This window comes from Erythrolamprus reginae, chromosome 7 (assembly GCF_031021105.1).
Source record: "Erythrolamprus reginae isolate rEryReg1 chromosome 7, rEryReg1.hap1, whole genome shotgun sequence".
Classification (NCBI taxonomy): Eukaryota; Metazoa; Chordata; class Lepidosauria; order Squamata; family Dipsadidae; genus Erythrolamprus; species Erythrolamprus reginae.
In genome coordinates, this window is record NC_091956.1 from 14,502,699 (window position 1) to 14,530,031 (window position 27,333).

General features: G+C 41.6%; 1 protein-coding gene across 8 annotated transcripts in view; it reads left to right on the top strand.

The window, feature by feature from the left end:
• Nucleotides 1–2,975: 2,975 nt before the first annotated feature.
• APBB2 (amyloid beta precursor protein binding family B member 2) overlaps nt 2,976–27,333 on the top strand; it is a 152,269-nt gene continuing 127,911 nt past the window's right edge. For 3 of the 8 annotated variants that reach the window (XM_070757031.1, XM_070757027.1, XM_070757033.1), the window contains exon 1: nt 3,000–3,089. The gene's annotated coding sequence lies outside the window, so the exon portion shown is untranslated. Of the gene's footprint in view, nt 3,090–27,333 lie in introns of all 8 variants that reach the window. The other 5 variants (XM_070757029.1, XM_070757035.1, XM_070757030.1 and 2 more) reach the window with 4 other exon arrangements.

Below are 27,333 nucleotides of genomic sequence, written 5' to 3' on the forward strand. Positions count from 1 at the left end.
TGCGTATATTTGACTACTAAGAGATTACTCTGCACGCTCCTTAACATTTAACAATACCCTCCAAGAACAACTGTCAACAATAGACAAAAAAAAGATACATATTTTGCGTTTATTTTATTTTATTTTATTCCTAATTGCCTTGATTTTATTATACAGGTAGCCCTGGACTTACGACCACAATTGAACTCGACATTTCTGTTGCTAAGTGAGACATTTGTCAAATGAGGTTTGCCCCGTTTTACAACTTAAATGGCCACCGTTGTTAAGTGAATCCCTGCAGTGGATACCTGTTTGTTAAGTGAATCTGGCTTCCTCCCGTGACTTTGAAGGCTACGTCGCAAAAGGGGATCCCGTGACACACCCCCTACCGGGGGACCCCACAATGGTCATAAATGTGAGTCGCCAAGTGTTCTGATTTTGACCACGTGCCCATGGGGATGTTGCAATGGTCGTAAGTGTGAAAAACGGTTGTAAGTCCTTGTTTTCAATGTCGTTTTGTGGCAAAGCAAGGTCGTAAAAATGGGGTAAAACTCGTTTAACGGCTGTCTCGCTTAGCAGCAGACATTTTGGATTGTGGCCATAACTCATAGAAACATAGAAGATTGACAGCAGAAAAAGACTTCATGATCCATCTCGTCTGCCTTTATACTATTTCCTGTATTTTATCTTAGGATGGATATACAGTGGTACCTCCACCTAAGAACGCCTCCACTTACGAACTTTTCTAGATAAGAACCAAGTGTTCAAGATTTTTTTGCCTCTTCTCAAGAACCATTTTCCACTTACAAATCCGACCCTCCAAAACTGTAACCGGAAAAGGCAGGGAGAAGCCTCTGTGGGGCTTCTCTAGGAATCTCCTGGGAGGAAACAGGGTCAGAAAAGGTGGGGAGAAGCCTTTGTGGGGCCTCTCTAGGAATCTCCGGGGAGGAAACAAGGCAAGGAAAGGTGGGGAGAAACCTCTGTGGGGCCTCTCTAAGAATCTCCTGGGAGGAAACAGGGCCAGGAAAGGCTAGGAGAAGCCTCTGTGGGGCCTCTCTAGGAATCTCCTGGGAGGAAATGGCCGGAAAAAGCAGGAAGAAGCCTCCGTGGGGCCTCTCTAGGAATCTCCTGGAAGGAAACAGGGCTGGGAAAGGTGGGGAGAAGCCTCCGTGGGGCCTCTCTAAGAATCTCCTGGGAGGAAACAGGGCCAGGAAAGGCTAGGAGAAGCCTCCGTGGGGCCTCTCTAGGAATCTCCTGGGAGGAAATGGCCGGAAAAAGCGGGAAGAAGCCTCCGTGGGGCCTCTCTAGGAATCTCCTGGGAGGAAACAGGACCTCCACCCGCACTGTGGTTTCCCCTATCGCACACATTATTAGCTTTTATGTTGATTCCTATGGGAAAAATGGCTTTTTCTTACAAACTTTTCTACTTAAGAACATGGCCACGGAACGAATTAAGTTTGTAAGTAGAGGTAGCACTGTATTCCAAACTCGAGGACTACCTGAGTCACTATAGTCATCCTTTTTTCTCTATCAGTTCCTAACCGAAAGCTCTATCAGTTGTGGAGCTGACTGGAAAACCCATCCCTTGCCAGAGAGCAGTGATGGCGAACCTATGGCAGGGTTGCCACAGGTGGTACATAGAGCCGTATTTGTGGGGCATGCGAGGCATCGCTCTATGTCGCTCCACCGTGCATGTCAACTGATTTTCGGCCTTTTCGCCTGTTTTCGCTCTCCCCAGGCTTCAAGAAAGCCGCCTGAACGCTGGGGATAGGGAAAAAATGGACCAACGGGCCTACCTGGATTCCGGAGATTTCAGTGAACCCTGTGCGCATGCGCAGGGAGGACAGTGTGGGGAGTTTTACGCATGAACGCCATCACTCTGCTAAACAAATAATTCCCTCACCACTGTCAAACTTCACTAAGGCTGCATGACTATTATTTTTTTCATCATTCCTATCACCCATCTCCTCCCACTTATGACTGTATGACTACAACTCTCCTATAACTATCCTTAAGATTTATATTAATATTGCTTATTTGTACTCTATGACAATCATTAAGTGTTGTACTTCATGATTCTTGACAAATGTATCTTTTATGTATACCGAGAGCACAAGGACCAAAGACAAATTCCTTCTGCATTCAATCACACTTGGCCAAAAAAAAAATCTCTTCTATTTTCTCTTCTCTTCTCTTTATTCTATTCTATTCTATTCTATTCTGTAACTCCATATTCTATATTGTAATTCAATTCTATTCCATTCTATTCTTCCCTTCTCTATTCTATTGTTCTGTTCTATTCTGTTTATTCTATTCTGTTCTATTCCTTCATTCTATTCTATTTATTCTGTTCTATTCCTATTTTATTTTCTTTATTGTATTCCTATTCTATTTTGTTTATTCTGTTCTGTTCTATTCCATACCACTCTATTCTTCTTCCCTTCTCTATTCTTTTCTATTCTGTTCTATTCTATTCTGTTCTATTCCTTCATTCTATTCTATTTATTCTGTTCTATTCTATTCCGTTCCATTCAATTCTATTCTATTTATTCTGTTCTATTCCTATTCTATTTTCTTTATTGTATTCCTATTCTATTTTATTCATTCTATTTTATTTTCTTTATTCTATTCTATTCTGTTTATTCTGAAAAGCAAAGGAAGGAGAAAGGGAAACGAGGAAGAGAGGAGGAGAAAGAAGGAAAGAAAGAGGAGGAAAAGAGGAAGGTAAAACAAGGGAAGGGGGGAGAAAAGAGAAAGGAAAAGAGAGGGAGGGGGAAAGGGAGAAGGAAAGAAAAGGGGGGAAAAGGGAAAAGCAAAGGAAGGAGAAAAGAGGGGAAGGGCGGGAGGGAGGCAGGGCTTCTGCAGGACCCTCGCCTTCTCCCGCCTCCTCCTCCTCCTCCGCCTCCTCCAGCGGCTCCTCCTCGCCAGGCTCCCCCGCGGCCGCATCGCCTCGCCCTCCGTCCCGCCCGCCTGCCTCTCCCGCCCGGCCCTTCCCCGGGAGGCGGCGCAGGAGGCGAGGCCAGGCCGCGGGCCGAGGGCCGGAATTGCTGGCCCGGGGAAGCGCAGAGGTTTCCGAGGCTGCGGCGGCGGCGGGCTTGGAGCGGCGGCAGGTAAGGCCCCGAAGCCCCTGAGGAGCCCCCCGCGGGCCAGGCCAGGCCGGGCGTCGGGCAGGCAAGCGGGGCTTCTGCAGTAAGGGAGCCCCGAGTGGGAGGGAGGGCGACCGGGCCTGCTGGGGAAGCTGCGGGGCTTCTTTCTGCCTTTCTTTTCCTTCCTTTCTTTCCCTCCCCTTCCCTTCACCCTCCCATCTCTATTTCCTTCCTTCCTTCCCCTCACTTTCCCTCCCCGTCCTTCCATTAAATCTCTCACCCCTTCCTTCCTTCCTTCCTTCCTTCCTTCCTTCCTTCCTTCCTTCCTTCCTTCCTTCCTCTCCCTGCCCTTCCATTAACTCCCATCTTTCCTCCCTCCCTCCCTTCCCCCCTACCCTCTTCTGCCCTTCCCTTCTCTTCCATTAACCCTCCCATCTCTATTTTTCCTCCCTCCCTCTCTCCGTCCTCCTTTCTCTCCCTGTCCTTCAATTAATTCTCCCATCTTTCCTTCCTTCCTTCTTTCCTTTTTCCTCCCCACCCCTTTCCTTCACTTCCATTAACTCTCCCATCTTTCCTTCCTGCCTGTGTGCCCTGCCCTGCCCTCTCTATTTCCTTCCTTCCTTCCTCCCTCCCTCCCACCCTCCCTTCTACTTTCTCTCACCCATCACCCCATTTTGGCCCAGAGGAGCGGAGGGCATCTGCCTGGGCATCCACACTGTCTCCCTTGGCAGACAGCCACCTCCCCTCATTTCTTGGTTCGGTTCCAGCAGTGTTGGGTGCTTACGGTCTTGGGATTTGGGGGTCCGGGACTTTCCTCCTTGGAGAGCGATGTGGGTGGGGTGGGGGCTTTCCAGGGAGGGACGTCTGGTGGAAGAAGTAGCAGGGTTGGATCTGGAAGAAAAAAATAAATAAAGGTTCCAGCAAATATAAGGTGGGAAACAGAGGGTCTTCTTCCCACTTGACATTTTTTAAATTCTTGCATTCTTTTTCTCCATTTAATTCCATTAATAATGTTTTTTCTCCATTTAAAATGTGGGGTTTGCGCATGAGCATATTCCGTCTGTCTGTCTATCATCTATTATCTATCTATTATCTATCATCTATATATCTATCTCTATTATCAATCTATTTTCTCTCTCTCTCTCTCTCTCCATCCATCCATCCCTCCATCTATCTAATTATCTATTATCTAGCAATCTATCTATCATCTATCATCTATATCATCTATTGTATACTGTATATCTATAATCTATCATCTATTTATTATCTATCTATCTATCTCTATTATCTATCTGTCTATTATCTATCTTATCTATTTATTATGTATCTATTTAGCTATATATTATCTATATCATCTATCTATCCATCTATTATCTATCTTATCTGTTTATTTCTATCTATCTATCTATCTATCTATTTCTATCTATTATCTATCTGCCTATTAAGCTATTTATTATCTATAGATTGATCGATCGATCGATTAATAGATACAATGTGTATGAACCCCATATTTTAAATGAAGGATATATGAATTTATATGTATATATAGATATAGATATATAGATATATATGAAAAAACAGTGGTGGTGTTCTTATTGTATTGCATTGCAAGCCGCCCAGAGTCATATTAGTAATAAGATGGGCAGCATATAATTTTAATAAATAAAAGGAAAGAAGCTGTTGGCCCTGTACAGAAGGCCCCCCCTTCACCTCCACAAAATTCTTTCAGTCCTCTGGAAGAAAGAAAGAAAAAACAGCCTGCCACACCTGCCAATCCAGGAATTATAGACAGAACTGAGTTCAGAATTAAAAGGCAGGCATCCTTGACCATTCTAGGATTTGTAGACTTCAATTCCCAGAATTCCCCAGCCAGCCATGCTGTGACTAAGGAATTCTGGGAGTTGAAGTCCTTAGGTAGGTTTTAAAAATGGCTGCAGTTGGACCTGTTCCCACCCCCCTTCCCTGGTTTTAACACTTTGTGCCACCCTTATGTGACTGCATCTGATGTTTTCTAAATGAGTGAAAACTGGAGCATGTGAGACCAGGATGCCGACCAAAATAAACAGAATTAAAATCTGCCCAGTATTGGTAATAGAGAGCTAGCTACAGAAATAATAGATAATTGGATAATAATAAATAATGCATAGTTTGAGTGACATAGGGGAAGGTTTGGTAGGGAAGGTTTGCCTATTTGCTGATGACTCTAAAGTGTGCAATAGGGTTGATATTCCTGGAGGCGTCTGTAATATTATGGCAAATGACTTAGCTTTACTAGATAAGTGGTCAAAGCAATGGAAACTGCAGTTTAATGTTTCCAAATGTAAAATAATGCAGAGTAGTAGATGCTTGGAACAAACTTCGAGCAGACATGGTTGGTAAATCCACAGTAACTGGATTTAAACATTAGGGCAGACTAGATAGACCATGAGGTCTTTTTCTGCCGTCAATCTCCTGTTTCTATAATAATTCAGCATTTTGCTTGCTTAAATGTTCTCCTGGATTTGTGTGTGTGTATTTTGGGTTGTTTTTCTTTTTTTAAAAAGTTTTTTAAAGTTTATGTAATTTTTCCTCTCGGTATGTATTTTTGTGCATCTTCGGGCAGAAAGTCCAGTACGAAAATAGTAAGGGCAAATAATAATGGAGAAGGATATGAATAGCTCGTCGCGTAGTCAATGTTTATTTTCAAAAGTCCGCTAAGTAATGTTGAGATGTTGCTTTGTGGTCTGATGTTTCCTGTACTTCATTGATTAATAGTAGTCTAATTCCACCCATTCCTTCCCAAAAATCTAGACAGGATGCAGCGAGGGAAGTATTTGTCATTGGATTTTTTTTTTTTAATTGCTGCTGGTTTTTTTATTTTTGGATGAGGCTGAATTTATTGGGATTTGGTCTCTGTGCAAAAGGTGTTATGCAAGACTTTGCACAAATATTAAATAAGTACGCTTAAGATAGGTCGATGTAATTCCTCGCAGCGTGAGATTTAAGAATATCTGCAGATTGTCACAAGCCCAAGATTTTAGCAACAGCTAAACTACAAACCGTAACTCACTAACCATGATGGCTTGCATTGGCATGGTATGTGAAACATTATAGTGGTTTGGCTTAGCACGCCAGCTAATTCTGGGTAGTGGCTTTATGGGAATGCTGTTAATCATAGGATTTCTTCTTAGCAAGGCAGGAAAAAAAAAGTGCTATGACTTTGCAGCAATATTTTATTTGTTTGTTTGTATTTATATACCACTCACTCCAAAAAGGCCTCAGAGCAGCTAACAGTAGTCATAAATACAATTACAGAAAAAAAACCAGGCATAAAATCAAGTCTTCGGAGAAGGGCGGCATACAAGTCTAATAAATAAATAATAATAATAATAATAATAATAATAATAATAATAATAATACAATAATATCATTAAAAAACCATGCATTCTACAGTCAGTCCTAATTCCAGGCCTGCTGGGAAAGCCAAGTCTTAACAGCTTTCCAGAAGACCAGTATAGTATGGATCTCTGCGGGCAGTTGATTCCAAAGGATCAGAGCCACCACAGAGAAGGCTCTTCCCCAAGGCCCCAAAATGCACCTGGACTTTCTCAGGACGGAAGGTTTCCTTGGAAGACATTTCAATTCCCGGTCCAAGAAAGGAAGAGAAGGTAGCTTGTTGGATGAGAAGCTAAAGAGTTTCCGAAGGGAGAAAAAAAACAAACCAAGAAAGCCCAGTTCCATTTTGGAGAAAAAGCACTTTTGGGTGATGGAGAAATCTTCATCAGCTTCCAGCAGCTCAGGTTTTATAGTCTGAAAAATACGGTGGTTGCAAAGGATCTGAGTACAATGGGATATTTCAGGGTTTTTTGATTTTTGACTTTTCCCTTTAATAAATTTAACAGACGTTTCTAAAATTGTTTTGTCGTTGAAGATTATTGAGGGGAAAAAAAAAGATTTTCAGCAAGTGTAGAATCAGGCTGTAGCATAACAATGTTGGCAATATGTTGTTAGCCGCCCCGAGTCCTCGGAGAGGAACGGCATAGAAATCTAATAAATAAATAAAATAAAATAAATGAATGAATAAAAGTCATGATGGCTGTATAAGGCTTATGAATTAAATAAATTAAAAGTGAAGAGGGGAAGGTTTGGTAGGGAAGGTTTGCCTATTTGCCGATGACTCTATAGTGTGCAATAGGGTTGATATTCCTGGAGGGGTCTGTAATATGGTAAATGATTTAGCTTTACTAGATAAATGGTCAAAGCAATGGAAACTGCAGTTTAATGTTTCCAAATGTAAAATAATGCACTTGGAGAAAAGGAATCCTCAATCTGAGTATTGCATTGGCAGTTCTGTGTTAGCAAAAACTTCAGAAGAGAAGGATTTAGGGGTAGTGATTTCTGACAGTCTCAAAATGGGTGAGCAGTGTGGTCGGGCAGTAGGAAAAGCAAGTAGGATGCTTGGCTGCATAGCTAGAGGTATAACAAGCAGGAAGAGGGAGATTGTGATCCCCTTATATAGAGCGCTGGTGAGACCACATTTGGAATACCGTGTTCAGTTCTAGAGACCTCACCTACAAAAAGATATTGACAAAATTGAACGGGTCCAAAGAAGGGCTACAAGAATGGTGGAAGGTCTTAAGCATAAAACGTATCAGGAAAGACTTAATGAACTCAATCTGTATAGTCTGGAGGACAGAAGGAAAAGGGGGGACATGATCGAAACATTTAAATATGTTAAAGGGTTAAATAAGGTTCAGGAGGGAAGTGTTTTTAATAGGAAAGTGAACACAAGAACAAGGGGACACAATCTGAAGTTAGTTGGGGAAAAGATCAAAAGTAACGTGAGAAAATATTATTTCACTGAAAGAGTAGTAGATCCTTGGAACAAACTTCCAGCAGACGTGGTTGGTAAATCCACAGTAACTGAATTTAAACATGCCTGGGATAAACATATATCCATCGTAAGATAAAATACAGAAAATAGTATAAGGGCAGACTAGATGGACCATGAGGTCTTTTTCTGCCGTCAGTCTTCTATGTTTCTGTTTCTAAGAGGGTTTGAAGACTTTCTGAGCGCACTGCAATTGAAGCATTTACGCTGCATGGACTGCCTGGATTTATCCCAGCGGCGGCATCTGTGCAGAACGATGAATCAGAATTTGAACTTGGGTAGATCCCCAAAACAGTTCGGATGCCTCGACAGGAAGTTGATTCACTTGTCTGACTAAGGTTGGGCTCATAGTAAGGCATAAACTACTGCTGCAATGGGCTCTACATGGGGCTACCTATACTTCAGTTAGTCCAAAATGTAGCCGCGCAAGCTGTTATGGGTTTACACATATACTTCCATCACTCCTCGAGCTTCACTGGCTTCCCATCGGTCTCCGAACACAATTGGAAGCGTTGGTTATTACCTATAAATCCCTACATGGCTTACGGGCAGATTATTTAGTGATTCCCTGTCCCAGAGACCGATTAGATCCCACAAAGTTGGCCTTCTCCAGGTCCCGTCAGCCAAGTAGTGCGGATGGTGGGGCCCATGGGGAAGGGCCTTCTCTGTGGTGGCTCTGGTCCTCTGGAATCAACTCCCCCCAGAGATTCGCACTGCCCCCGCCCCCCTGGCTTTTCAAAAAACAGCTTTGCCGGCAGGCCTGAGACCGTTAAGCGATACACTCTGCTCCGGCCAAAATAGCCTGTTAGTAGAAATGGATAAGTGACAGATGAATTAAAATATTAATATTAATATTTTAATAATTGGGATTTAAAATTTTGTATCTTTGTTTTATTCTGTATGCCACTCTGAGTCCATTGGAGAAGGGTGGCCTATAAATGTAAAAAAATAAAAATAAATAAAATAATAATAATAATAATGATGATGATGATGATATAGTTGGAAGGGACTTTAATAATAATAATAATAATAATAATAATAATAATAATAATAATAATAATAATATCATCATCCAATGTTTGCAAAGCTAAATTCCTCCACAATGCTTAGCAGGCAGCCGATCTGATATCTGGTGAGATATCAGGTGAGACCATATTTGGAATACTGTGTTCAGCTCTGGAGACCTCACCTACAAAAAGATATTGATAAAATTGAACAGGTCCAAAGACGGGCTACAAAAATGGTGGAAGGTCTTAAGCATAAAACTTATCAGGAAAGACTTCATGAACTCAATCTGTCTAGTCTGGAGAACAGAAGGGAAAGGGGGGACATGATCGAAACATTTAAATATGTTAAAGGGTTAAATAAGGTTCAGGAGAGAAGTGTTTTTAACAGGAAAGTGAACCCAAGAACAAGGCTGGAACAATCTGAGGTTAGTTGGGGGAAAGATCAGAAGCAACGTGAGAAAATATTATTTGACTGAAAGAGTAGTAGATGCTTGGAACAAACTTCCAGCAGACATGGTTGGTAAATCCACAGTAACTGCCTGGGATAAAGAAATATCCATCCTAGGATAAAATACAAGAAATAATATAAAGGCAGACTACATGGACCAAGAGGTCCATCTTTTGCTGCTGTCAATCTTCTATGTTTCTATCTGCTGCTGTTTTCAAGACAAAAATTGAGATGGTTCCCATGACCATGCGGACACCAACTTGACATCTCAGGGAGTTTGTTGAGAAAATCGTTCCCTCCAGCCACTGAATTCCACCTGGAAAAAAGCCCAGTTGGGTTTATACATAACATGAGTAATTCAGCACTGTAAATTGACTCTTGGTGAATCACATGCCGTTGGCTCAGTTCACAAAACCCTCTAGGCTAAAATTTTTTTCACCTCCACAAACTTGCTATTGTTATTTGTTATAAGAAGTAAGATTATACTTTATTGATTGATTGATTGATATTTTTATTTATTTTATTTTTATTTATTTTACTTATTCGACTGAAAGAGTAGTAGATGCTTGGAACAAAGGTCCCGAAGGACTCAGGGCGGCTACACAACAATATACAAATAAAATGTACAATTAAAAAAGTCAAATATAAATTAAAACAATAAGCCAGCAAAGAAAGAAATACGTTTTTTACGTTAATTTAATTTTATTTCTTTATTCTAATTGCCTTGATTTTAAGATGCAGGTGATCCTCAGTTTATGCCTGCAATTGAAGCCAAAATCTTTGCTGTTCAATGAGACATTTGTTAAGCGAGCCTTGCCCTGTTTTGCGACTTCCCTTGCCACAGTTGTGAAGTTAGAAATCCACTCGTTGTTGAGTGAATCTTCCTGCTGGAATGGACTTTGCTTATAATCATTGATATGAACCAACGATCTGAATGTTGGTAAAGTGACATGAGGATGCTGCAACAGTTGTTAAGTGTGGAAAAACGGCCATAAGTAATTTTTCCCCCCTGACTTTGAATGGTCATTAAGTGACCCGTTGTAAGTCGAGGACTATCTGTGCTTTACGCTTAAGGTTTTGTGTTACAAGCTGATAGGCATGCCGTTAAGTTAAATTAAAACAAATGAACCAAAAGAGCAGCAAGAGATTGGGAATGCTGGTAATTCACAATCTCCAGAGGACTAGAGTCTTGTGATTGCAGGAGACTGCAGCTTCAACCCTTTTGCTTCTTGCATGAAAAAACAGGAAAGCCGAAAGCTGAAGGAATGAGTAATCTCATAGTTTCCATAGTTAAGGAAATGAGCAGGGTGGGTCTAGATTTCAATGAAAGACCTTACAGCCAAGCTACATGTACGTATAACAAGAGGTGTTCAATCTTGGAGATTTTAAGAACTGTGGGTATTAACCCAGAATTGTTTAAAACTGGGCCAGGACCTATATTACTTCTTTCTTTCTTTCTTTCTTTCTTTCTTTCTTTCTTTCTTTCTTTCTTTCTTTCTTTCTTTCTTTCTTTCTTTCCTTCCTTCCTTCCTTCCTTCCTTCCTTCCTTCCTTTCCTTCCTTCCTTCCTTCCTTCCCTTCCTTCCCTTCCTTCCTTCCTTCCTTCCTTCTTCATTCATTCATTCATTCATTCATTCATTCATTCGATTTTTATGCCGCCCTTCTCCTTAGACTCAGGGCGGCTTACAACATGTTAGCAATAGCACTTTCTCACAAAGCTAGCATATTGCCCCCACAATCCGGGTCCTCATTTGACCCACCGTGGAAGGATGGAAGGCTGAGTCAACCTTGAGCCAGTGATGAGATTCGAACCGCTGACCTACAGATCTAGAATCAGCTTCAGTGTGGCCTGCAGTACAGCACTCTACCTGCTGCGCCACCCCGGCTCGTATATATTAGCTGGATACCTGTGTTTTGTTATGAAAGTATATGATTGGGCTTGATAAATTGACAGTTAAAGCTTGAACGTTAATGAGTAGCTATGATCGGCCTCTTCTCTCCCCTTTTTCCCCTCAGGCCTGCCCCCAAAGAAGCCTCTCCTCTCCTATCCCCCTTCTCTCCCTTGGGCTAGTCCCATTGATCCCCTCCTATCCCCTTCTTTCCCTCAAGATTCCCCCCACAGAAGGCTCTCCTATCTTATTCCCTTCTCTCCCTTTCAGCAGAGAGTTAGAAGTTGGAACTGTGTTCTTTTCAGGTGGGGAGGGGGAGTAGAACTTCTTAACTCCTTAGCACCAGAACGTGTTCACAATCATTTAAGAAATCCTAATGATCTGATGGTCATTTTGAAAAATCCTTTCTTAGCGAGCACTTAGAAGTCAAGAGGAACATACGTGCCAATTTTCAGGTTTGTAGGCTTTACGGTGCTGGAGATGTTGTGATGACGTGTGAGTAGTATTTCGCTTTTATATAGATGGATTGATAGCATTTAATTAAGTTGTATTGATGAAGAATCCAGTGGTTTATATTAGAGAACCCTGAGTGTTCACAGTTTTATTTCTTTAGAAAATTTGTATTGCCACCTTATTTTCATGTTTTAAGAACACACCAGGAGCGGGTTCCTTTTACGTTCCTACTGGTATGCTGCATGTGCCTCGCATCCCCTCGCATGAGTGTGCAATAGGGTTGATATTCCTGGAGGCGTCTGTAATATGGCAAATGATTTAGCTTTACTAGATAAGTGGTCAAAGCAATAGAAACTTCAATGTAATGTTTCCAAATGTAAAATAATGCACTTGGGGAAAAGGAATCCTCAATCTGAGTATTGCATTGGAAGTTTTGTGTTAGCAAAAACTTTAGAAGAGCAGGATTTAGAGATAGTGATTTCTGACAGTCTCAAAATGGGCGAATAGTGCAGTCAGGCGGTAGGGAAAGCGAGTAGAATACTTGGCTGCGTAGCTAGAGGTATAACAAGCAGGAAGAGGGAGATGGTGATCCCGCTGTATAGAGCGCTGGTGAGACCACATTTGGAATACTGTGTTCAGTTCTGGAGACCTCACCTACAAAAATATATGGATCTAATTGAAGGGGTCCAAAGACGGGCTACAAAAATGGTGGAAGGTCTTAAGCAAAAGACTTACGAGGAAAGACTTCATGAACTCAATATGCATAGTCTGGAGGTCAGAAGGTAAAAGGGGGGACATGATCAAAACATTTAAATATGTTGAAGGGTTAAATAAGGTTCAGGAGGGAAGTGTTTTTAATAGGAAAGTGAACATAAGAATAAGGGAGATTAGTTGAGGGAAAGACCAGAAGCAAGGTGAGAAAATATTTGAATGAAAGAGTAGTAGATGCTTGGAACAAACTTCCAGCAGATGTGGTTGGTAAATTCACAGTCACTGAATTTAGACATGCCTGGGATAAACATCTATCCATCCTAAGATAAAATACAAGAAACAGTATAAGGGCAGACTAGATGGACCATGAGGTCTTTTTCTGCCGTCAATCTTCTATGTTTCTATAAACCCACTTCTGGAAAACATCATAAATAAAGTAATAAAGGCAATAAAAAGAAAAAATAATAATAACTCACCCACCCCTCCACCTATAGTCTATATCCAGTATACACATTTTATTGACTTTTTAAAAAAACTTCCTTCCACTGATGCTGGAGTAGGTTATGTATATACCTGATTAAAAACTTAGGGAATTATATGAGTGAGCGAAGAGCTGGTCAATATAACCTTGTTCTCATTGCTGACACAGGGCATTAAGCCAGAGTTTAACCATGGTTTGTTCGATCAGCTACCCAGCGCTGGTTTCGCTCCTTGCATGAAGACGTCAATCACATTCGGACTTGATGCAATGTAGCCTTAACACTTTCTCCTAATTCCTAGAACATGATGAGTTTGCTGGCTGTTGTGTGGTTGCTATGGAGACCAGGTCCCAAACTTGAGGTGCAGGTGTTAGCTATTCCCTGTTGTTCTTGTTTTCATTAGTTCACCATCTGCGTCCCACCTCAATCAAAGCTTCGGGTTTCTTGGGGTAAATCCCGCCTAGTAGAACGCAACCTCCACAGTCCAGGTGGGACACCTAGTAGCAACACAGCTTCGGAGGAGAAGGATGGCTAACACTGTTAATGTCGGAGCAGAGTAATCCTTGTTTACCAAGGTTGTGCACACACAGAAACTTTTAGATTGAGATTAGTTGTGGATAACTACTCAGCCGCACGCAGACATATTAACTTGAATTAAAGTTTACTTTGAGAAATAACATCTTCAGATAAACAGTCTAAAGCCATACACGTAATAAGTTAGAATAACAATCCAAAAATCATTAAGTACAAAGCCTTTCTTACCAGTTGTCTTTGTCATAGTCAGCAAACAAAGATATCAGGCCCAAACACATTTTATCTATAATACATGACTACAGTACAGAGAGATTGCAGAGCAAATGCAGAGTGTGAGTATCCAGACAAAGAGAAACAGAGAGGGTGACTCAGAGAAATAAGCTGTGAACTCTAGCTCCCTCTTGTGGCAGTCTGCAACACCTGCAGCCAATATATTGTTAACCCAATAGTTATGGACAGAGTCCTGACAATTACCTCGAGGGAGTCTCCAGAATTGGCCATTTGTGGACTTCAGCTGGAAATAGTGGCTGCTTGAGGAATTCTGGGAGCTGAAGTTCACAAGGTCTCCTTGATTGAACAATGGGGTTGGACTAGATTAGAAGACCTCCAAGGTCCCTTCCAATTCTTATTCTGTGGTCTACGTTAAGAGTCAAAGAGAGGCGGTCTTCCCTTCCCTTCCGGTTTGCAAATGTGAGCGCATATCCACGCATGAACATGGCCTTCCATTCATATGTTTTGTTCGTGTGGGCGGTTTGCACCCATGCGCACGGCTTCAACATGTGCCTAAATAGGACGGCATAGAGTCTTCCCACCCACAGCAGCTACTCAGGACCCACCTATATTGCCAGGCATGAGGGAGTTAAGACATCTCCCCCAGGCTTTTATATTTTATGTTTGGTATGGATGTGCTGTATGGTTTTTTTAATTGTTGGGTTTTTATATATCTTTTTATTATTAGATTTGTTCTATTGTTATACTGCTTTTTATTACTGTTGTGAGCTGTCCCGAGTCTTCGGAGAAGGGCGGCATACAAATCTAATAAATTATTATTATTATTATTACCCTGTTTCCTCCAAAATAAGACCTCCCCTGATAATAAGCCCAATCGGGCTTTTGAGCGCATGGCAATAACGCCAAGCGCTTATTTCAGGATTCCAAAAAATATATAAGTCCTATGGGATTGGGCGGCATATAAATCAATTAAATTAAATTAGATGAAATTATATTAAGACAGGGTCTTATTTTCGGGGAAACATGGTACTACCAATTCGCCTGAATCTGCTGAATACCAGTTTTTGGCTTAAAGTGGCCAAATTTGGAGATCCCTTGTCCCTTGTCTTCGGAGAGGGGCGGCATACAAATCTAATTAATAATAATAATAATAATAATAATAATAATAATAATAATAATAATAATAATAATAATAATAGTTGTTGTTGTTGTTGTTATTATTATTATTATTATTATTATTATTATTATTATTATTATTATTATTATTATACAAGATAAATCGTTACACAAAACCCAGAACGAAATTTTAGTCTGCTTCAAATAATATTTTAAAAATTCTTTAATTTTCTGCCTTGCTTGTCTTAGAATGTGGTTTGGGAATCTGTCTTCAGGCCCACGTGTCGGGGAGATTTCCCTGCCAGTATATGCTCCATATTGGCTGGGCTTCCTTGTAATTAGTTTGTTTCATTTTCCAAGCTAAGTGTGAATCCAGCCATTATAAAACTGTCAAGATTTGGCTGTAAAATCGGAGGCCTTCTCATCTTTTCAAGGGCTTCGATTGGCGGTAGATTGCTGAAGTAGTTTTGGAAGCAGCTAAATAAAAATTATCACTGCAAACTGGAATTAAACCCCATTAAATAGTTGATTGCCTCCTAGGCTTGTATCAAAAGTTCTACTTTCTTCTCCACGGTGGCTTAAATCTTTCATAGTGATTTTATTGATTGATTGATTTGATTTGATTTGATTTATATGCCGCCCCCCTCCGAATGCAGTACAATGCAGTGTACAGTGATACCTCGTCTTACGAACTTAATTGGTTCCGGGGTGAGGTTTGTAAGGTGAAAAGTTTGTAAGACGAAACAATGTTTCCCATAGGAATCAATGGAAAAGCGATTAATGCGTGCAAGCCCAAAACTCACCCCTTTTGCCAGCCGAAGCGCCCATTTTTGCGCTGCTGGGATTCCCCTGAGGCTCCCCTCCATGGGAAACCCCACCTCCGGACTTCCATGTTTTTGTGATGCTGCAGGGGAATGCCAGCAGGGGAATGCCAGCAGCGCAAAAACGGGTGCTTCGCTGGCAACGGAAGTCCGGAGGTGGGTTTTCCAGCGACGGGAGCCTCAGTAAAATTGCAGCATCACAAAAACACAGAAGTCCTTGAAACTCCACCTCCAGACGTCCGTGTTTTTTTGATGCTGCGATTTCGCTGAGGCTCCCCTCGCTGGGAAACCCCACCTTCGGACTTCCGTTTCCAGCAAAGCGCCCGTTTTTGTGCTGCTGGGATTCCCCTGCAGCATCGCAAAAACACGGAAGTCCGGAGGTGGTGTTTCCCACGGAGGGGAGCCTCAGGGAAATCCCAGCAGTACAAAAACGGGTGCTTCGCTGGCAACAGAAATATGTAGGCGGGGCATCCCAGTGGCGGCGGCTTGGGTTTGTAAGGTGAAAATAGTTTGAAAGAAGAGGCAAAAAAATCCTAAACCCCAGGTTTGTATCTCGAAAAGTTTGTATGATGAGGGGTTTATAAGACGAGGTGTCACTGTACCTTGTTTCATAGCCTGGGAACTGAACAATTATATTTCACAGACATTTCTGTCCTCAGATATCCTGACGTTCGGTTTATCTCCCTGTTATTTAAGTCGCACGATGTACCCAGCTTGTGACATCAAGTGTCAACCTGACACTTGCCACTCACGGTCGATATCTCATGCTTGCAATATTACTTGCCTCGTTTATGCAGTTAGTCCTTGAGTCACAACAATTTATTTAGTCATTGGGTAAGGTTAGAACAGCCCTGAAAAAAATGACTTGTGACTGGTTTGTATTTTTGTATTTATATCTGTTGTAGTATCTTTTTCTTTTCTTTTCTTTTCTTCTTTTTTCTTCTTTTAATTTACTTAAGAAAAGTAACTATTATTAATTGGGTTTACGGCGACACATGTGACAAACTATTTGGATTTGCCCCCCGGGAATTGATATAATCTTGTACTGGTTAGATAAAATTTAGGATTTAGTGGATATGATTGGGAATGTTTGCCATTTTTTTTGTTTCTTTCTTTATTAAAGGGCAACTATTATAAAACTAGGGATAAGAAATATACATGAAATTGATATTAAGGATACAGGGAGAAGATTGAAGCACTACGGCCTCAATGATTGGATGTGATTAGAATAGAAAAAGTGTACTAGCTAATAGCTTCTTAAATTCATATAAGAAATTTGAGTAACTCCTTTTGTCCAGACGTCAAATGTAAAGGAAGGATGGATTATGAATACCAAAGTTAAAAAATGAGTTATTGGACCAGAATACCTCCGGGACTGCCTTCTGCCGCACGAATCCCAGCGGCCGATTAGGTCCCACAGAGTTGGCCTTCTCCAGGTCCCATCGTTAATTGGATTTATATGCCGCCCCTCTCCGAAGACTCGGGGCGGCTAACAGCAATCATAAAACAGTGTACAATAGTAATACAATACTAAAAACGAATTAAAAACCCCTTAATATAAAAAACCAAACATACATACAAACATACCATGCATAAAATTGCAAAGGCCTTGGGGGAAAAGGAATCTTAATTCCCCCATGCCTGGCAGCAGAGGTGGGTTTTAAGTAGCTTACGAAAGGCAAGGAGGGTGGGGGCAATTCTAATCTCCGGGGGGAGTTGGTTCCAGAGGGCCAGGGCCGCCACAGAGAAGGCTCTTCCCCTGGGTCCCGCCAAGCGGCATTGTTTAGTTGATGGGACCCGGAGAAGACCCACTCTGTGGGACCTGACTGGTTGCTCGGATTCGTGCTGCAGAAGGCGGTCCCTGAGATAATCTGGTCCGGTGCCATGAAGGGCTTTGCAGCCAGGCATGGGGAAGTTAATATATCCCCCAACTATCTTCTTTTGTGTATGGTTTGAATGGATTGCGTTATTATTTTAATATGAGGGTTTTTAAATTGTTTTTAAATATTGGATTTGTAGACTATTATTGTTGTGAGCTGCCCCAAGTCTTCAGAGAGGGGTGGCATACAAATCTAATAAATAATAATAATAATAATAATTATTATTATTATTATTATTACTCCTATGTAAGTCCTAGCATTAAGAGAACTGTGTTGTGAGTGTGTGGGTTTTTTGGGTGTTTTTTTTGCAAAATAATGCTGTGGGTGCAAATTTTTGCTGCATACTGTTTATCTCACACACAGCCAGTGAGCTAATAGACAGCAGCTTGTTGACAAAGCAGAGGTTAACTTCTATATAAAGTCCAAGGAAATTTCTTGAAATTAAATGCCTGGGGGCATAGAATTTTTCATTTTCTGTGTGATGATTCGACTTGGCCGATGTTGTTCCTGGTGCTGGTTTTAATGGTACTGTAAGTTCTCTGAATCCGCCCACGTGAACTCCTAAATTGGCAATGACAAAAATATGGCCCAGAGCACATCGGAGTAAAAAGGAAGCAATTTCAAAGGGTTTTTTCTCCTAATGAGTTGAGAATGAAGGTGATTTCCCCCCCCTGATAATCCCATTTCCATTAACCATTGGATTACTATTAAATGCATAAAGTAGTTTCTTTTTTAATGTAACAGGAAGGATACCTGCAAAAAGACACTACATTATTTACTGAATACTGTATATCCTTCAGTCCAATTGATAAATTATCAATCCTTGAGGATATCAAATGAAAGTGCATTAGCTTTTCCGTTATATTGATTGCTACCACAGTGGTATCTCTACTTGCGAACTGAATTCGTTCCGTGACCAGGTTCTTAAGTAGAAAAGTTTGTAAGAAGAAGCAATATTTCTCATAGGAATCAATGTAAAAGCAAATAATGCGTGCGATTGGGGAAACCACAGGGAGGGTGGAGGCCCTGCTTCCTCCCAAGAGATTCCTAGAGAGGCGCCATGGAGGCTTCACTCTACCTTTTCTGACCCTGTTTCCTCCCAGGAGATTCCTAGAGAGGCCCCATGGAGGCTTTCCCCCACCTTTTCCGGCCCTGTTTCCTCCCAGGAGATTCCTAGAGAGGCCCCACTGAGGCTTCTCCCAGCCTTTTCCGGCCCTGTTTCCTCCCAGGAGATTCCTAGAGAGGCCCCACTGAGGCTTCTCCCAGCCTTTTCCGGTCTTGTTTCCTCCCAGGAGATTCCTAGAGAGGCCCCATGGAGGCTTCTCTCCATCTTTTCCGGCCCTGTTTCTTCCCAGGAGATTCCTAGAGAGGCCCCACTGAGGCTTCTCCCAGCCTTTTCCGGTCTTGTTTCCTCCCAGGAGATTCCTAGAGAGGCCCCACGGAGGCTTCTCCCCACCTTTTCCACACTTGTTTCCTCCCAGGATATTCCTAGAGGGCCCCTGCCTTCTCCCTGCCGTTTCCGGTTACAGTTTTGGAGGCTCGGGTTTGTAAGTGGAAAAAGGTTCTTGAGAAGAGGCAAAAAACCTTGAACACCCGGTTCTTATCTAGAAAAGTTCGTAAGTAGAGGCGTTCTTAGGTAGAGGTACCACTGTATTTCAGAAATTGAAAGTTAAGAACATAAATCTGGTTTAATCCTTTCTTTTTTCTTTTTTCTAAAAAAGTGTAGAATAATTACCTTTGCTATCGCCCTTGGTTAAGAAATCCATAACTTTTCCTGTAAGAATTATAAAGAAAATATAAACACCTTAGAATATTTAAAAATCTGATCATGATCATGATGTCATTGTGAAAATCGTAAGATACATTTCCTAATTTGTATCATTTGGGACTAGGCTTTTTGAGCAGCACAACGAGATATTACAGATTATTTTATTACAGGCTCCCACCTGATAACTCGTGTTCGAAGAGTTCAAAGGCTTCCATTCACATGACCATCAAGCCACACCCACAAAACAAGCCACGCCCATAGTGTGGCAGCAAAAAAAAATTGGCAGCCCATCACTGGGTGAAATCTCTCACGCGCCAGCGTCTGCGTACGAGATTTTGCTTCCTGCGCATGCGCAAAAGCCAAATCTTGCATGGGCGCATGCGTGCATTGGTTGGGGTCACAGAGATGCATGCACATCCGGGACAGTGTACCGCAACGTCCATGCTGCAGCCCAATACTGGTTTAATCCTTTCATAGTCTTCGGAGAGGGGCGGCATACAAATCTAATAAATTATTATTATTAAATTATTATAACTTGGTTTTTCGCCGTGATTTTTGAACTCGCTTGTTGAGTGCAATATCATAGGTTTCCTTTTCCGATAAAGACAACAACTAATAATAATATCATCATCATCATCATCATCATCATCATTATTTTTATTTTATTTATTTTATTTTATTTTATTTTATTTTATTTTATTTTATTTTATTTTATTTTATTTTATTTTATTTTATTTATTAGATTTGTATGCCACCCCTCTCCGAAGACTAACAACAACAACCACAACAACAACAGAGTTGGAAGGGACCTTGGAGGTCTTCTAATCCAACCCCCTTCTTAGGCAGGAAACCCTACACTACTTCAGACAGATAGTTATGCAACATCTGCTTAAAAACCTCCAGTGTTGGGGCATTCACAATTTCTGGTGGCAAGCTGTTCCACTGATCAACCATTCTGACTGTCAGGAAATTCCTCTGTAGTTCTAAGTTACTTCTCTCTTTGATTAGTTTCCACCTATTGCTTCTTGTTCTACTTTCAGGTGCTTTGGAAAATAAATTAATTTCTTCTTCTTTGGGGCAACCCCTGAGATATTGGAAGGCTGCTATCATGTCTCCCCAGGTCCCTCTTTTCATTAAACTAGCCATGCCCAGTTCCTGCAACCGTTCTTCATATGTTTTAGCCTCCAGTCCCCTAATCATCTTTGTGGCTCTTCTCTGCACTGTTTCTACAGTCTCAACATCCTTTTTCTAGAGTCTCAACATTCCGTTTTGGCGACCAAAACTGAATGCAGAATTCCAAGTGCGGCCTTACCAAGGCCTTATAAAGTGGTAGTAACACTTCACATGATCTTGATTAGAAACATAGAAACATAGAAGTCTGACGGCAGAAAAAGACCTCATGGTCCATCTAGTCTGCCCTTATACTATTTTCTGTATTTTATCTTAGGATGGATATATGTTTATCCCAGGCATGTTTAAATTCAGTTACTGTGGATTTATCTACCACATCTGCTGGAAGTTTGTTCCAAGGATCTACTACTCTTTCAGTAAAATAATATTTTCTCATGTTGCTTTTGATCTTTCCCCCAACTAACTTCAGATTGTGTCCCCTTGTTCTTGTGTTCACTTTCCTATTAAAAACACTTCCCTCCTGGACCTTATTTAACCCTTTAATATATTTAAATGTTTCGATCATGTCCCCCCTTTTCCTTCTGTCCTCCAGACTATACAGATTGAGTTCATTAAGTCTTTCCTGATACGTTTTATGCTTAAGACCTTCCACCATTCTTGTAGCCCGTCTTTGGACCCGTTCAATTTTGTCAATATCTTTTTGTAGGTGAGGTCTCCAGAACTGAACACAGTATTCCAAATGTGGTCTCACCAGCATTCTATATAGTGGGATCATAATCTCCCTCTTCCTGCTTGTTATACCTCTAGCTATGCAGCCAAGCATCCTACTTGCTTTCCCTACCGCCTGACTGCACTGTTCACCCATTTTGAGACTGTCAGAAATCACTACCCCTAAATCCTTTTCTTCTGAAGTATTTGCCAACACTGAACTGCCAATACAATACTCAGATTGAGGATTCCTTTTCCCCAAGTGCATTATTTTACATTTGAAACATTAAACTGCAGTTTCCATTGCTTAGACCATTTATCTAGTAAAGCTAAATCATTTACCATATTACAGACGCCTCCAGGAATATCAACCCTATTGCACACTTTAGAGTCATCGGCAAATAGGCAAACCTTCCCTACCAAACCTTCCCCTATGTCACTCACAAATATATTAAAAAGAATAGGACCCAGAACAGATCCTTGTGGCACACCGCTTGTAACCTGACTCTGCTCAATGCAGCTTAGAACTGTGTTGGCTTTTTCGGCAGCTGCTGCACAGGGCTGGCACCTATTTAAAGGGTTGTCCACTAAGACTCCAAGATCCCTCTCACAGTTACTACTTTGAGAATATACTGTACCTAGAAACATAGAAACATAGAAGGTTGCCGGCAGAAAAAGACCTCATGGCCCATCTAGATTAGATTAGATTAGATTAGATTTATTGGATTTATATGCCGCCCCTCTCCGTAGACTCGGGGCGGCTCACAACAATGGTAAAAAACAATGCATAGTAACAAATCTAATATTTAGTAATCTAAATTACAGTTTTAGGTTAAAAAATCCAAAAGAAACCCCAATATATAAAAAAACAAGCACACAGTCGAATCATACACAGAAACTACATGGGCAGGGGGGAGGTGTTTCAATTCCCCCATGCCTGACAGCAGATGTGGGTTTTAAGGGGTTTCCGAAAGGCAAGGAGGGTGGGGGCAATCCTAATCTCTGGGGGGAGCTGGTTCCAGAGGGTCGGAGCCACCACAGAGAAGGCTCTTCCCCTGGGTCCCGCCAGATGACATTATTTAGTCGACGGGATCTGGAGAAGGCCCACTCTGTGGGACCTAACTGGTCGCTGGGATTCGTGCGGCAGAAGGCGGTCCCGGAGATATTCTGGTCCAATGCCATCTAGTCTGCCCTTATACTATTCCCTGTAGTTTATCTTAGGATGGATCTATGTTTATCCCAGGCATGTTTAAATTCAGTTCCTGTGGATTTACCAACCATGTCTGCTGGAAGTTTGTTCCAAGCATCTGCTACTCTTTCAGTGAAATAATATTTTCTCACGTTGCTTCTAATCTTTCCCCCAACTAACCTCAGATTGTTCTTGTGTTCACTTTCCCATTAAAAACATTTCCCTCCTGAACCTTATTTAACCCTTTAACCTGTTTAAATGTTTTGATCACGTCCCCCCTTTTCCTTCTGTCCTCCAGACCAGCGTTTCCCAACCGATGTGCCGCGGCACACTAGTGTGCCGCGAGACACAGCCAGGTGTGCCGCCAAGCTCCTAGGGAAAAAGGAGAGCTTAAGGAGAGCCCTGCCCAGCTGGAGATTCCCTGGCAGCACCAGGTAGAAGCCGGCAATGCAGCACCCTTTTCCAGTGCCGCGCAAGGAGCTGGGCGTTGGAGTTTGGGGTGGGGAGCGATGAAAGTGCGGAGGCCGGCGCCGCGGCTGCCCCCACCCCCCAGTGCCTCCGTTCCCCTCGCGCCCCTGGCTTCTCGCCGCTGACGCCCGCCTGCCCTCCCGCTCGATCTGCCCCTTTCTCCAGCTCCTCCGGCGAGCGCTCGGAGAAAACCTTCTCACAGCGGAGGTCGGAGAAGGTTCTTTGGAACGTCGGGGGTGCGTGCGTGCGCGCGCCCTATCCCCCAGCCAGCCTACCCGGAAAAGCTTTGCCGGCCTCCGCAGAGAAGGAAGAGAGAGAACAAGAGAGAGAAAGAAAGTAAGAGAGAGAAAGAGATAGCAAGAAAGAAAGAAAGAGACAGCAAGAGGGGGGAAGGAGGGAGAGAGAAAGAGAGCCAAAGAGAGAGGAAGGAAGGAAGAGAGAAAGAAAGAGATAGCAAGAGATACAGAATGAGAGAGAGAGAGAGAGAGAAAGAGAAAGAAAGAAAGAAAGAGACAGCAAGAGGGGGGAAGGAGGGAGAGAGAAAGAGCAAAAGAGAGAGGAAGGAAGAGAGAAAGAAAGAGATAGCAAGGGAGACAGAATGAGAGAGAGAAAGAAAGGAAAGAAAGACAGCAAGAGGGGGGAAGGAGGGAGAGAGAAAGAGCAAAAGAGAGAGGAAGGAAGGGAGAAAGAAAGGGATGGAGAGAGAGAGAAAGAGGGAGGGAGAGAAAGAGGGAGGGAGAGAGAAATAGAGCGAAAGGGAGAAAGAGAGATTTTTTTTGTCCAAACTTTTTTGCGCCCCCCCCCCCGAATGTTCCCCAGGATTTTGAAAATGTGAATAATGTGCCGCGGCTCAAAAAAGGTTGGGAAACACTGCTCCAGACTATACAGATTGAGTTCATTAAGTCTTTCCTGATACGTTTTATGCTTAAGACCTTCCACCATTTTTGTAGCCCGTCTTTGGACCCATTCAATTTTATCAATGTCTTTTTGTAAGCGAGGTCTCCAGAACTATCTGTGCATTTTGTTTTTCTTGCCTAAATGTAGAACCTTATAGAGTCAGTGCAGCAAATGCCACATCCTTTTTCACTGCTGTTGTGGTTAGCTCTGGCCCAGCTCCTGCCCCAAGGACTGTGGATGTGGGGGAGACATCCACATGCTGCAGGCCTGTTTTGCCCTCCCGCGGTGGAATCTGCTGATGAAGGCTCCTCTGACCAAGAAGACATGAGTGACAGGGAGGAGGAGAGTGTGGCAGACAGCTCAGAAGGAGATCAATTATCTAGCTCCTCCTTGGATTCGGAACAAGAGTTAATGATACAGCCACGCATGCAGAGAGCGATGCATAGGCAGCAACAACTGAGAGATTATTATCAAAGAAAATGAGGCCACCTGTGGTTGGGTAGGGCTGTGGTCATTAGTGAGGCTGCTATAAAGAGCAGCCTGTGGGTTTGGCCATTGTGGAGGATTATCTGATCGGTGTGTTTCGTGACTGCTTTGCTGATTTTGACCTTTGTGTGCTGATTTTTCCCCGCTTTGAAACTAAACCAGAGCAAAGTGTGTTTCACTTTGTGAAAGAAGAAGGACTGTGAATTGCCTCACAGCTGCAAGCTAAGTGTCACAGAACTGATAAGGGACTTGTACAAATTACCAGTTTGTTTGGAGACGAGTGCTCTTTGCTATACTAAAAGAGGGCTTGGTTTAAGTGAATTTTCATTATAAAGAACATCGTTTTGAATTTTCAAACGTGTGTGTGTCTGAAATTTGTACCTGTGAATTTTTGGGAGGATTCTACCAGAGAGCCCGACAGAACAACTGCAATTCTTCACCTCCTTTCTGTGTTCTCTGGTCTTCAAAATAAAAATAATAATAATAATGTTGGCTTGGGTAAAACTGGGGCGGTTGCCCATTTGATCTGCTTCTCCGCTGGGCTCCGTCAGCTCAAAAGAGCGGTTTGCTGAGCCGCTTCTATTTTGGGACTCCCAAATTCCAGTCCTTTGGCTTGCTGCTTGTTTTGGCAATCGTCCGCTTCTGCACACTTCCTCTCTCTCTCTCTCTCGCTGGCCTCAGAATACGGATACGCTGCTGCTGATGTGAGCCGCCAATCTGTGCTGGGGCTTTGCCGGAGGAGAAATGCATCAAGGGATTTTTTGATGGAGGTCTGTAGAGGTTTTCAGGGATCTTTGTGGAGTCCGGAAGTCAAGCCGTGAGTTGGTGGTGGTTCTTTTGACGTGCAGGATTGGGGTAAGATGGAAAAGGGAACAGCATGCCCCAAAATAAAGGCTGTTTTCAACGGGAGCTGGGAGGCCTTTGCTTTTTACTGCATGCAGGGGAAATCTTGCTGCTCAATTATTTGTATCTATAAATCTCTATCTCTAGCTATCTAGCTATATCTAATCTCTCTGTCTCTATCTCTATCTAGCTTCCTAGCTATCTTGCTGTCTTTCTATCATTCTATCTTTATGTCTATCTAATCTCTATATCTATTTCTGTCTAGCTGTCTATCTATCTATCCTAATTTCTCTCTATGTCTGTCTGTATCTAATCTCTCTATGTCTGTCTGTCTGTCTGTTTATATCTATCTATCTATCTATCTATCTATCTATCTATCTATCTATCTATCTATCTGGCTTTCTATCATTACTGTGTCATAGATAGATAGACAGACAGACAGACAGACAGACAGACCGATGATGATTATTATTATTATTATTTATTTGATTGGTATGCCGCCCCTCTCCGTAGACTAAGATAGGTAGGTTGGTAGGTAGGTAGATAGATGGATAGATGGATGGATAGATGATAGCTAGCTAGCTAGATGATAAATAGATTGAAAGATAGATAGATAGATAGATAGATAGATAGATAGATAGATAGATAGATAGATAGATAGACAGACAGACAGACAGACAGACAGATAATGATGATGATGGTGATTATTATTATTTATTTGATTTGTATGCCACTTCTCTCCGTAGACTAATATAGGTAGGTAGGTAGGTAGGTAGATGGATAGATGGATGGATAGATGATAGCTAGCTAGATGATAGATAGATAGATAGATAGATAGAAAGATAGATAGATAGATAGATAGATAGATGACAGATAGATAGATAGATAGATAGATTGAAAGAAAGATAGAAAGATAGGTAGGTAGGTAGGTAGATGGATAGATGAATGGATAGATGATAGCTAGCTAGCTAGATGATAGATAGCTAGATAGATAGCTAGATGACAGATAGATTGAAAGAAAGATAGATAGAAAGATAGGTAGGTAGGTAGATGGATAGATGGATGGATAGATGATAGCTAGCTAGCTAGATGATAGATAGATAGATAGATAGATAGATAGATGACAGATAGAAAGAAAGAAAGAAAGATAGATAGATAGATAGATAGATAGATGACAGATAGATAGATAGATAGATAGATTGAAAGAAAGATAGAAAGATAGGTAGGTAGGTAGGTAGATGGATAGATGAATGGATAGATGATAGCTAGCTAGCTAGATGATAGATAGCTAGATAGATAGCTAGATGACAGATAGATTGAAAGAAAGATAGATAGAAAGATAGGTAGGTAGGTAGATGGATAGATGGATGGATAGATGATAGCTAGCTAGCTAGATGATAGATAGATAGATAGATAGATAGATAGATGACAGATAGAAAGAAAGAAAGAAAGATAGATAGATAGATAGATAGATAGATAGATAGATAGATATCAAAATATAAAAATGCAAAAAATAAAGGCAGCATCTAATATTTTCTGCATATGGGGAATTTTTTAAAATGTTCAATTTGCTCAAAAAATAAAGGGAACACTCAAAAAACACATCCTAGATCTGAATCAATGAAATATTCTCATTGAATAATTTGTTCTGTACAAAGTTGAATGTGCACAACAGCAGGTGAAATTGATTGTCAATCAGTGTTGCTTCCTAAGTGGACAGTTTGATTTCATAAGTTTGATTTACTTGAAGTTATATTGTGATGTTTAAGCGTCCCCTTTATTTTTTTTTTTGAGCAGTGTATATATTTTATGTGAGATTCTTAAAATAGCTTCTCGTTGCTCAGTTTTATGTTTGTGTGTGTTTTCATTTTATGGAGATGATCAAAATACAAAATTCAAAGCAAAAAGCAAAGATGGTCGGAATGGAAAAAGATAAGTGGACGATGAAAAAAACGAGAAGAGAGAAATGTAAAAAGGGAAAGGGGGGAAAAAGAGGAAAATAAAAGTTAACTTCCAAAGCTTTTTGGTGCTGTGGGGAAAAGACTAATGAAATTACAACCTCAAGTTTTTATTTTTGCATACTTGGTATATACGGTACTAGTCACATCTATGGTATGAATCCTACATCTTCAAATCCCAAAGTCAAAATATTTCTCCCCTCCCTCCAGTCTGACCCCAAAATCTAGATGGGTTTCCAAGTAGAAATTAAAGTTGGATAGATTCTTTTCTTGGATTAAAACAGTTACCGTAATTTTTGGAGTATAAGATGTACCCTTTTCCTTCCTAAAAGGCTGACAATTTGGGTGTGTCTTATACTCTGAATGTAGCTTTTCCCCCCCA